At 40.7% G+C, this 13681-nt stretch overlaps 1 protein-coding gene across 1 annotated transcript in view; it reads right to left on the bottom strand.

Annotated features, from left to right (window-relative positions):
- ntrk3b (neurotrophic tyrosine kinase, receptor, type 3b) overlaps window positions 1-13681 on the bottom strand; it is a 203723-nt gene that overhangs the window by 45878 nt on the left and 144164 nt on the right. The gene's annotated exons all lie outside the window — the stretch shown is intronic.

Below are 13681 nucleotides of genomic sequence, written 5' to 3' on the forward strand. Positions count from 1 at the left end.
CAAAAGAAACTTTAAAAAAACATTTTTGCAAAGATTTTACACATTTTATGAAAATAATAATGTTAAAAAACAGTGGTATTTTGTGCCATTTTTTAAAATCAGGAACTGGTATTTTTTTCCACAAAAAAAAAAAAAAATGAACCTTTTGGATCGAGCATATCTATTGTAAACATGTGTTTGTTCCCTCCTTCGACATGTCGAAACCAGGCGCGCATACAGGAAGTCAACAGCGGCGGAGCCGTGACAGTCAATCTGTTTACCCACAATGCCGAGTGCCTCCATCATAGTGTGGCAAATAGCTAATCAAGAGCAAGCGACATCCAATAATAGACTTCAGCCTGGGAATGGGGAACGGAGGTAGGATGTTACACCAAAGCCGCAATTTATTCAAGACAGCTGCGCCGTCATCGCTGTCGTCTGCGCTTTCGTATCTGAGCACTCACTTTATTAGGGACGCCAGCGACGCATCAGCGTGGACAAATTGCCAGGAACAGTAAGGAGACCCGCCATTGGAACTGTCTCTCTCTCTCTCTCTTTTTTTTTTTTTTTGCTATTCTCTCAAAAAATAAATCATCTTAAATCAGCCTGTAGACCTATTTTTTATGTAAAATAGCAAACTGATCATGTGGTGCTGAGTTATGAGAGTTTTTTTTTTTTATTTTTACAGAGTTAGTCACATGCTCTGCCCACACACAATAATAAAAACTGAAGTCTTTCAGAAATTAGTCTGATTCTTGCTATTTTGGCATCAGGGCCATATAATGGCAACGTCAATCAAACGTTTTCCCATATGGCTTCTTGAGCCTTTTTTTTAACTGAATGGAAAACTATACTTTGAGGCTTTTTTTCAATTTAAACTTAAAAAAATCATTGGCTTCAAGTTTTAAAAAGCTAACCTCAAACATGACAACAGGTGACAAAATAGCTAACCCCTGAATGGATGAAAATGGGTGGATTTTGCCATTTAAATCCCCTTCCATGAATCCAGTATTAATAAAAATATAGTATCTAGACTAGCGATGCGGCATATATTATTTATTTTGACGGATTGTTAAAAACTTTTTTTTTCCTCAATATAATCAGTCAGTCAATTAAACCCACCTCCAGATGTCAATCAAACAGGGCACTGGAGATGCAGTATTTGCTTTGAGGATGTTGATCGAAAATTACAGAGAAAATCAGAGTGAGCTGCATTGTGTGTTTGTAGATTTGCAGAAAGCTTATGGCCAGGAATGAACTGTGGTGTTGAATGAGGAAGTCTGGAGTGACAGAAGTATGTTAGAACAGTGCAGGACAATTATGTGGACAGTAAGGCAGCGGTGAGATGTGCAGTAGGTGTGACAGAAAAGTTCAATTTGGAGGTGGGAGTGCATCAGGGATCAACTCTAAGCCCCATCTTGTTTGCTATTGGTGATGGACAGACAGACAGACGAAGTTAGACAAGAATCTCCATGGACTATGATGTTTGCAGATGACATTGTGGAAGAGTGAAGATACAGGGAGAAGAGATAAAGAAAGTGGAAGATTTTAAGTATTTAGCATCAACAGTCCAGAGCAATGGAGTGTGGAAAATAAGTGAAGAAGCCTGTGCAGGCAGGCAGGAACGAGTGGAAAAAAAAGTGTCATGTGTGATGTGTGACAGAAGAATTTCAGCCAAATTGAAAGGAAAGCGTGTCAATATACACGACAATGTTTTCAAAAACAGAATAGGAAAATCGCAAAAGCCCTTCGGACAACACGAGATACATAAACAGCTATAGATGTGCACTCTATTGACCTATTTACCTCAAACAAAATCTACCCAACCCATGTATCTAACTTTCACAGTATTAACCTTAAAACACCGTAATCTATCTATTTACCTCATTTATGTATGTAAACTAGCTAAACATTGTATCCACAGTACCTAGCAACCAACATATTGACAAATCTACTCACCTGGTCCCTTTGCTATGCTATTTACTTTCTATTGCCCTTAAACTTGGCTTCTATTTGTATGACGAGAAGATGGGCCCCAACCCCATTTTATTTTAGCTCAATGGTGTCTCTGAGAGAAACAGGAACAAAAGGATGATATTTTTGAGTTTCCCTTTTCCTCCGGGACGCCCAAAACCTCAACTGAGCGGGCGCTTATTGGAAAGCGCACAAAAAGACCAAAAAAAAAAAAAAAAAAAAGGAAGGGTTCACAACAAACAATCGTGGCTTCAAACGTTTCACACACACAACTAGGGAGGAAGCCCACAATGTCGCAATAGCAAGAAGAAGAAAAAAAAAAAACGGTACCTGCGATGAATGTGTCTCTTTAATAGGGCACATGAAATGGAATGAAAAACCATCTGATCAGACTCCTGAGGCGGATCGATGATGGCTTTGCTCCAGAAGCGCGCACGCACACACACGCACACACACACTTGCTTCTTTTCCGCCAAGTATAAAGGGAAAATTGGACCTCTCGTATTTGAGAACAATATAAAATTGCATTTTTCCTGGATGAGTGATGGAAAAAGCAAGGTCGGCTAATATGTATATAATCTCCCTCCAATGTACTGCACACCTACGCCAAGGCCAAGATGATAACCAAAGACCCACATACACTAAGCCTTCCGCACCAAAAAGGGCCAATGGGGAGTCAGCGTGTGTACCAATTCACAATACCGCAGTTTCAACTATGGAGGAAACATAAGACGCTGACCAACGGGGAATCGAAACAGGCAAAAGTGCGGCAATCGTTCCGTTCTTACCACCATATGAATTAGACAACATTTTGCCACATTACTGCCAGGAAATCCTACTTGCCGACAAACACGCAGTTCTGGACAGGCAGGAAAACAAAAACTCGGCCATTCGCACGTGCGCGTAATTTTATTTCATGAAAGCGTGACGATGGATGGCATAATAATGATAGAGTGTGAAAATAATGGAGGACTGGAAGAGTGAAATGTTCTAATGGAAAGACAAATTAAATCACAGACCTGCCACTGATATTGATTGGTTCGGTTTGTTGTCTACATTATAAACAGATGGTCTCTGGGAAAAACCATGGAGGAAAATAATAATGAAATAGCGCCACATTGGCCCAAAAAGACGTCGGCCCATTGGGCATTCGCCCTGTGTGCCAGATGGCCGGTGCGTAAAACTTACTTCACCCTTGTGCGGTATTTTTGGTCTATCTGTTGATCTTCACATCAAAGGTAATTTACATCAAAGGGAAAGCATCGAAAGAAGACACTAGGGAGCTGAAATTTTACCCAGATGGTGACATCATGGCGAATTTTGAATCGGCACGACCAACTTAGTTATCACACTGGTAGGAAAGTGCAATCACTTGGCTAGAATACTGCGAGTGTGTGCAAATGTGGAAGAATTTGTCCCCAAAAATGAACACAATGCCGCACAAGGGTTAAACAGATATTAAGCTATTATTTCCGCCGGTGAAAAATTCATATTTGATATAAAACTCAATTGTGTGTTTGTAGATTTGGAGAAAGCTTATGCCCAGGAATGAACTGTGGTGTTGAATGAGGAAGTCTGGCGTGACAGAAGTATGTTAGAACAGTGCAGGACAATTATGTGGACAGTAAGGCAGCGGTGAGATGTGCAGTAGGTGTGACAGAAAAGTTCAAGTTGGAGGTGGGAGTGCATCAGGGATCAACTCTAAGCCTCTTCTTGTTTGCTATGATGATGGACAGACAGACAGACGAAGTTAGACAAGAATCTCCATGGACTATGATGTTTGCAGATGACATTTTGGAAGAGTGAAGATACAGGGAGATTCTATGAGATTTCATTTTGATTTGTTTTCTAGCTTCGGTCATATGACTTTTGCAAGATGAGCTGTGATTGGTTGTTCGTTAATTACGTGTTATGTCATTTTCAGTCGACAGCAAGTGGGAAATGTTATTTGTAAATCAAATATAAAACATTTTTACCTTCTTTAATAACATATTTATTCATTTAATCATGACCACCTGAAAGCCGTATGTCGGTTTACAATATTGTAAGGAGGTGCAAACTCCAATTTTCACCACTAGCTTACATCTGCTCCTAGCTAGCATCCCAAAGAAAATAGCGCTAATGTGGACTCTGATGGTGGCAAATGGCCAGATTGCTGGATGATGTTTAAAGATGAGCCCCCGGCCTGGCTTGCTAATACATTTCCCCGCACAGCGTCCTTCCATTTGTCTTGGAGAATGATGCCACTCTGGCAAAGATCCCTCACCGACTCCTCGGCAGACGGCGGACTCGGGGCGGCATTCGTCAATGTTCCCTCGCCCGTAATGTGCGACGGCGGCGATCGCGGCCAGCGGCATTTTCGCCAAAGTGTTTTATGTTTATGTAAGAGGCCCGCCTCAGGTGCATTAGCTAATTCGCCTAGATCGATTGATCAGGCGTGACATCAGCATCATCCTCTTTTTTTTCTCTCCAGATGTCCGTGTAATTTACTACAGACCCCCCCACCCCCCCACCCAGATTCAAAACAGTCTCTTTCATTACGCCGCTGTCAGCGCATCTCTGAGATGGATCACAGAGCTTAAAGGCAACATTGCGTAGCAACTCAGCCACTCCCTAAAAGAAATCTTCACTTTTTTTGTTGTTGTTTTTTGCCAATGGGAAGCGCAGATCCTCAAAAACATGCTTAGGCGACAAGTAGAACAAAACTCGCCTGCACCACCTTCTGGATAGGAGGGCAATAACAGCTGCTACCAGAGCTTTCAGTGCCATGGACGAGATTTCTTGTCTTTCAACATAGTAATAACAATAATAATCAAATTCTCATCAAATACGTTTTTAATATTTGACACACAAACGTGGAGAAGCACCGGCGTGTTGGTTACTCCATGACCTTACTGCCCTGATTTTGCATAGCAGTTCAGGCTCTTCATTAGACATTTGGGAACTGGAGAACAGAAGAATTAATTCCGCCTCTCATTCCGCTGCATTATTGATAGGTACTAAGAATAAAGGAATACACGAATAGAAACTTCTAATACAAGCTACTTAAGCATGCCTTTTTAACGGCGAAAAGTTCTCCCTTGACAAATCAATGGATAGTAGCGTGTCCTATCTGCGGCTGAGTAAATAAATGCAAAGTGAAAAAATGCAGTACAAACCCCAAAGTCCTGCTCGTAACCTCTTGGAAAGCTCAATTTCAATGATTTTCCTCGCACATGTGAAGGGGATAAGACATGCACAGTGGAATAATCCATAAAATGGTTATAAAGCTCCGGGTATGGCGCTTTTTTTTCCTCGAGATTGTGACAAAACTCCGACTAAAGGAGGCGAGGGATCTCAATAAAGGTAGGGATAAAAAATAAACCGTAGTCTTGTCTGGCTTTGGCTGAGGTCTGTTGAGTGACATTTAGTTGAATATGAACAGTCACAATGACCTCATAGAAAGTTTGAAAGAAAAATCCAATAAGAAGTGAACAACTATGTATACTTAATGTGGCGCAACTGACATTTTTCCTTTTTACGGGACTCTTTAGGTTTTTCTTCCCCCTTTGTTTTATCACTCTCATTTTACTTTTGACTGATTTTTTATATTTCTTGTATTAAAATGACTATATAGCCGCGCAGGCGTGTCTCCGCTTTCCAAAGTGGTCACCGAAGGTGATTCTCGGGACACACGGGCAAAAAAAAAGAAAGAAAAATCCCCGTGGTGTGGAATAAATTTTGCAGAGTGCGATTGCTTCCGTTCCACCTCCTTGTGGTAATTATCACACAGATTCCCTTTCAAAGGTAGTTAATTAGGACTGGATTTAACTGGAGGACACGAACAAGAGAACACAGGAAGGATAATTCACAAAGACGCTTCTCATTAATGACGGACGGGAGCCCAATTAAGTTCACATGTGACGAAGTGATTAAAAAAAAAAAACACGAGTGGGGCCGGATGATCACAGGGACTTATCAAAGAAACATCAGCACCCTCGTAATCATCACAACCCGATGGCCGTCACGTCTGTGGAAATAAAGCCAACATTTATTCTCCATCATTTGAACTTACTTGTGTACGGGGCTTTTTAGAGTGTGATAAATAAAATGTCGGGTATGTGTATTCCCAAGAGAGAAGGTTCGATACCACTTTATATATCCGATACCAATACCGCGGCTTTAAGTATCTGCAGATGTCAATCCATTTCTTGTTGCTATTCTGAAATCCGGATATTAGAGTTGCAACGATTGACAATTAATAAAAAATAATTTTACGATAATCGAATAATCATTTGTATACGTTTTTTCGCGTAATCTAAAGCCTCGGAATTCTAGCTTTTCAACAAAAATCATCATTTGAGGCTTTTCCTGTGCAACTGCGGTTATTCCAGTTGACAGCAATCAGCAAAATGGCCGCATGAGATGTTCCTCAATCGCAATATTGATCAGAATACATTTTTGACTTTGATTTGCAACCCACGTGCCGTATTTTGTCCAATCTTTTGATATTTACATCAAAGACATTTCACATCAAAGGGAAAGCAGAGAAAAAAAAAACCCTGGGAGCTGAAATTTCACCCAGAAGGTGACAACCTGTCAAAAAGTCAACGTAGCATAACCACTTGGTTATCACACTACCACGAGCGCGCCTTCCCTTGACTAAAACACTCCGAGATTGGTGAGGAAGAAAATGACCCAAAATGGTCGAAATACTGCACAAGTATTGCAAAAACCTTGTATAGTGCATCCCATACAATCTCTCGATTCTTCGTGCATCTGCAACTGGTTTTGCCGTGAAAGGGTCATATTAGTGGCACAATTAGGGCGCTTAATTACCAGATGCCACCACTGTGTGAAGATGCCTGCTGGTTACGCGTTAGCCTTTTCACCTCTCGGAGAATGAAAATAACTAAGCTGACACAAGGCGTCATTCAACTTCCCACAGAACAGCCCCCCTGCAAAGGACCACCCCCGCATGTCCTTTCCAGTTTATGCAGCTGACCTACTACTGCGGGACAGCTGATATTTATCGTCCTGCGCAACGTGGGACTACTGGAGATTTACGCTCCGTTCGCTCCAGCAGCATTACGGCGCCAACAACACAAGCGGGAGGGAGACAGGCAGGAAGGACAGCCTTTGAAAAGCGACCGTATATCCGTTGCCGTAAGCGAGGCCGCCGCGCGTGTCCTCCACCAGAATCACGTCCGCAGTCACCCAGTACTGAATATACAGAAAGTGACTCATGCATATGCAAGATTTTAGCATGAAAAAACAATGACGCATCATTTGAAATGATTTTGCATTAACATGTCAAGTGTGATATGTATATTTCCTAGAAAAAGAAACTACTGTATTTTCTGCACTATAAGGCACACCTAAAAGCCTAAATTTTTTAAAAAAGCTGATGGTGCGTCTTATAATCAGGTGCGCCTTATATATGGATCAATATTGAGATTTTAGATGGGGAATGAAGTGATAAAGTAAACTTTATCTGTTTCTTTTGTGTGCCGGTTGGTCATATTGATATTGAGTTATTATGATATTGAGAGTTATTATTTGAGTTATTATTGTTGTTACTTTGAGTATGACTATATTGCGATTGAAAAAGTTTCAAAATATGTCATTATTGAGGGTGCGCCTTATAATCCGGTGCGCCTTATAGTGCGGAAAATGCGGTAATCTGTGATTTCCAATTTTCCTTGTTTTTTTTCCTTTTTTTATTTCACCGAAGAAGTAAGCAAAAGGCCAATTTTTGAAACGACTTGCAAACAAACAATTCAGTGTCAGTAAAAGCATTGTTGTGATTTTTCTGCAAATTGGGAGTTTCGAATTGTGCGCCTTCAGTTTAGTCAAACATTACGCTGCAAGTAGACAGCGCCGAGTCCTTGTTGAGAGAAATTCGGCATGATTAAAAGCAAGAAGAGGAGGCAGAAAATGTCCTCAATTTACACCCATTGACTAATCCAATCCTACTAATCGGTTGCTCCCACTGAGCAGACAGAATACATGCCTGCAAGTATTGTCTCATGCCAAGTCTTTATTTGTTAAAGTCATCATTGTCGGAAGGTTAATTTTTTTTTGGTAACGTCTATGCTAATTTCTATTATCCCATTTCATGTTGGCACTAAGATAGCAGATTTTAATAAACTCAATTATTTGCTTCGATTGAATATTGTGTTCATTTTAATGAACCATCTGTAATTTTCCTTTATGCGGCGGTTTTATAGAATACAAGCTGAAACTTCAAAAGTTATATTTTAGTGAATTACATATTTTTGAAAAATCCAAACTTATTTGTACAAATTATTGATTATTCTAAGAATTAACGACTTGCTAGCTAACTTTTAAGATGCAATGGCTAACGGTTGAACAAACTTACCATTTGCCTGAAAAATATGAGGACTCCACCTGACACCCACAAAGCTAAATTTTCTAACCAAGCACAAAATCACAAAATTTTCTGTGAATAATTGTGTTAAATTACATTTTTCACCACTATTCTCTACGAAGCTTATAAGATTAACTTGAGTGAAATCTTGTAATTAATTTCGAACCACAAAACAAAATGATCGTTGTTATCATTTTCTCTGATCCTTTAATACTACCTGTAAAATACAACTATAAACAAAATTATGAAAAGTCATCATTAAGCATTTGTGTTAACTTTTGGGCGTTCTCAAAAGTATTTTAGCCTCCTGCTGTGATAACTGAGTGGTCGTGCCATGTTGAACTTTGACATGTTGTCACCATCTGGGTGAAATTTCAGCTCCCGAGTGTCTTCGTTCAGGGCTTTCCCTTTGATGTGAAATGAGGATCAAGAGGATTGGACAAAATACTGCCCAGTGGTTTAATCTTCAAAGTTAAGGCTTTAACTCTGACAGCCCTAATATATATATATATATATATATATATATATATATATATATATATATATATATATATATATATATATATATATATATATATATATATATATATATATATATATATATATATATATATATATATATAAAGCAGCTTTTGTATGTTGTGTCTCCTTAAAGACAGTGTTAATGTCTACAGAAAAATGATGGCAGGCTCTATTCTCTGGATTTATGACTATCATTATCGCCCAAAACAAACATACGTAAAACTCCAGCAGCTGTATTCCAAATTGACAAAGACCTGAGCTGCTCTGCATTCTCCTCCCGACAGGAAAAAAAAACTTATTAAGAAAATTCCATTGTGGCATTGTTACACAAACCCATTTGGATCATAAAGACACGCACACACAGTCACACACACAAAGCTTCATTTATCATCACCGTACTGGAATGGGCACCGATTCCCTCGACGGGAGCTTGCATGTAAATATCGCTTACATTAGCGTAGCGGCTCGACGGTTGCGCGTTAGAATGCTAAACGTTGTCGCGGCAGAGGGACAATGTCACTGGTCGGCGGCGGCGACGGAAAGATGGGATAATGCCCGGGGAACACGTGGCGCCATTGAAAGCGCTCCAAAGAGGCAGCGGCAGAACCTCAACGCCGCGCTGTGTATAAATATTTATGGGCGACTGACTGACAGCTACTGCATTGTGCTCCCAGGAGACAACATGTTTTCACATTGTGCACAGACAACACAAACACACACACACACACACACACTGCAGACGTGAACTGAGCGCAAAACAGCGTGCGAAATGACAATTTTGACCAAAAGCTCCTTAAATCTCACAAGCCGCGGTCCCGGCATGAGCCAGATTAGTGAGGGCGCTAAAACCAATACCCCTATAGGTCCGAAAATTTGCCTTTTAAAGCCGCAGGAATCAGTTTAAGTGGGCATGAATTCCGAAAGAAAACTGACCGCAAAAACAGAAGAAAATACAAAGAAGAATTCATCAATTGTGAATGACAAATGCTCGAGTGAGACTATGTGTTGTTTACGTCAGTGGTAAAACTATATATAAATTTATATATTTGTATTGTTTATAAATCCATCCATTTCCTATAGTCGCTTATCCCCACAGGGGTTGCAGGCTTGCTGGCGCCTATCTCAGCTGGCTTCGGGCAGTAGGCGGGACACCCTGAACTGCTTGCCAGCCAATCGCAGGGCACAAAGAGACAAACGACCAATCACGCGCCCAATCACACCTAAGGACAATTTAGTACGTCCAATTCACCTGCCATGCATGTTTTTGGGGAGTGGGAGGAAGCCGGAGTGCCTGGAGAGAACCCACGCGGGCTCGGGGAGAACATGCAAACTCCACACAGGAAGGCCGAAGCCAGGTGGATTTGAACCGGGAACCTTGAACTGTGACGTGCGCCACTGAGCCGCTATTGTTTATACAATGAACATATATAAAACTGTTTACATAGTTCGAAATTTAATATGTCATCACATTTACAGCTGAGATTTGACTGATAAAATGTATAGTTTCATACTTAATATGTTTTTTAATAATATACATTTAATTTTTGGGAATTTTGTCAACCATAGTTTGATTTAAATGAAGTTTTAATTCAAAGTATTCAGCCGTTAGTCCATCCACCGCTAGGGCTACGGGATGTGCCGTTAAAGTGTCAAGAAAGCAAACAAAATCTTTTTCAATGATGTACACCCTGTCAAATATTTTTCAGCCAAGTAACACCTAACCAGAGCAACACAAAAAACAAAGACTTGAAACAGAGTGATTTCCACCCATGACTGATTTTTTTTCGATTTAGTGGTATCTCAAAGCAGATTTGATTCAGCAACTCCAGAAGATAGATCATGTCATGGCTCTTGTCTACCCTAAAATTATCCCGAATGAGAACGCAGACACAACATCTTGCAATGGAGTCACTGTTAGATTTTAGCAATAAGTACTTTCATGTTTCAATTAATTTGCACTCAAGTCGCAAAGAAAACTGTCATGCTACTATCACGGCAGTAAATACATCAAATTGAACCCTGTTAAAATTTCACATACCCCCTAAAATGTCTTTACGTACCCCAGTTGAGAACAGCTAAGTGACATAGCGTACAAGAGTAACCTCAGGCACATCTGCGAGACTTGCTTCCCATCTCTCCGGTGGTGTGCCTGCGACCAATCTGATTGGTTTAGCCCCAGTGAGAGAGCGTAAAAAGGAAGGAATCAAGGCGTGCATGGCGAGGTCAATCTATTTGTAATTACACATCTGAGCGCCACACACCAACATACTGTAAATCACCCTTCACACTCCTCTGCCTCGATGCTTTTATTCACATTCGTTACGCACAACCGGAGCGCGAGCGGGAACAGGAGAGCGAGCTTTCATGGCAACCACCTGACTTGGAAACACAAGAGACATGACATTGTGGTTTTTCCCACCCATTTTTTTTGCAGTGATATCGCTAAATATTGAGCAAATTGAGACATTGAAATACTTTACAAAACACAGGGAGAATGCGCTCCATGTCAATCCTCTCTATTCTAGTTAAGCAGCAAATGTTCTGGGACGCCAGTCATTGCTTCAAAATAAACTGTATATGATGCTGATTTCTATTACTAACAACTCACGGATTCAGCTAACCCAAATTGGCTGAAAGCTTAAAAACAAAATGGCCTTCTTGGGTTGTCCATCGCGGTTCCATCAAACTTTCCATCTTGTATCTTGGATAAGTACAGAAAATGAATGGGTAGATGTTCCAATTAGTTTGCTCTTAATTTGAAAATACAGCATAATCACAACACAGCATTAAAAAAAAAAAAATCCTGTAAAAAATCTCTCATACCCCCACTTGTATTTTTTAAACCGATCTAAAACTGGTAAATTTTCTGGTGTGTTGATGCTTCTTTATAAGGTGACTGATTTCTGTGCTTGTACCATCTAGTGTTCGGACCGGAATGGCTGCCAACAAGAAGATAGTAGTTGCTCTTCCTTTGGGTAAGGATTTGTGATGACGTACGTTGTTTAGGATTAGCGGGTATGATCAATTTAGGGTCAGATTCGGAGTTTAGATGTTGTGACAATATAAGGTTTAGCGGGTTAGATTTATGGGTATTATAAATTTACGGAGGTGGTATAATTAGGGAAAAAAGGTTAAGGACATCTAAAGTTCGGGCTATTGGGTGAAGTGAGTGACATTATGGTAGGATTAGAGCACAGGTGTGGAACTCCAGTCCTCGAGGGCCGGTATCCTACATGTTTTCAAACCTTTTCCCTCAAAAACACCTGATTCAAATGATTGGGATCATTTTGAAGCTCCTGCGGAGCTTGCTAATGAGCTAATTATTTGAATCAGGTGTGTTGGGGAAAGAAAACCGGAAAACATGCAGGATGCCGGCCCTCGAGGACTGGAGTTCCACACCTATGGATTAGAGTGACAAAGCTAAAGTTCGGGAGATTATAAAATTAGAATTAGAGTTGAGGGACATGGTGAAGTTATGGTTGGAGTGTAGATTAGGGGTATGGATTTTTGAAGTGAAAAAGTTTTGGACATGATATCGTTAGGTTTTGTAATCTAGGGTTAGGAGATTTAGGGTTTAGGAATTTACAGCTAGATTTAAGGTTAGGTGAGTATATCATGCTGATAACGGTAACACCATTATGGTGGATTCAAGTATTTGTGAGTCTAACTGAAACAATGGGATTACTTCCACGCTGAAGTTCAACGATGGTGCTCTCACCATCTCACCTTAAACCAGACTCTTCTCGTCTGCTCGGGAAAGTGAACGAAATAAGAATTTCATTGTGAGGTATTACTATGCATATGACAATAATACTCTTGACGTTGAAAAATGTATTTCGAAGGGCACGTACAATAACACGAAGCGGCTGAGCCACGTTATATTTTCTGACTAACAATGTGGGAGGCGCTAGCACGTGAAGCACCTATCAATCAAGGCGGCGTGTCGACATGGCACTAAGGGCAGTCGGCCAGCTCTGAGGGGAATATACATCAGGAAGGGGTGACTTCAATGTGCTGTATAACACAGCAAGGGCATGGCGGCAGTGATAACAGGATATATTTATACCTGCGGACACCTGACTGTGATTGACAGGGGCATATTTCTACCCGGGGTCGTTTTTTTAAGGCCCCGTCAGGAACACATTGAGACGAGACCGCCGAGTGTGACGACGGTGATCTGAGCGTCAATTAAACGCGGACGAATTCCTCCCCCGCGTCTCCAATCCGTTATGCTGCGGTGACATGCGGCGCCGCGCCGGTACCGTAGCAGAGGGCAGGCGGCCGACAAGCTCCGCAATATGGGAGTCAGACGCTGCAGCTGACTTGATGACCTACAGGCGAAGACACACGAGGGCTTGCGGCCGAGGTGAACCGTGAAAACTTCAGACTGAATGGAGACTTCAAAGCCACCCAGTAACATTCGCCAAATAGTTGTTGTTTTGTTGCTATTTTGTTTGTACGTTTAATTGTCAGTACTGTAAATGAGCCATTTGCATCAAAGAAATAGTTGTCAAAAAAAAAAGACGTTTGGATATAGATCTTTAAAAAGAATAGACCAGAATGCATTTATTGTCAGTGGATAGCTAGTATACGATGAAATGTTTTGCTCAATTGATTTAGTTCAACACACTTGAATCTTTTAAATAAAAAGGCGATTTCCTGGTTCAAACAGACTGACGTAACAGTACACAAAAAAAAAAAAAACAGTCTCAATGATCTATGTCTGAAATTCAAATGACAGATTTTGGTTTTACGGAGCATTTTAAGCAACCTACAAGGCACATATTTCGACATTCATCTGTGCCCTCAGCTTTAACTTATTTCGGTTGCTTATTT

The sequence above is a fragment of the Hippichthys cyanospilos genome, chromosome 4, assembly GCF_059441005.1.
Source record: "Hippichthys cyanospilos isolate Australia breed blue-spotted pipefish chromosome 4, RoL_Hcya_1.0, whole genome shotgun sequence".
Classification (NCBI taxonomy): domain Eukaryota; kingdom Metazoa; phylum Chordata; class Actinopteri; order Syngnathiformes; family Syngnathidae; genus Hippichthys; species Hippichthys cyanospilos.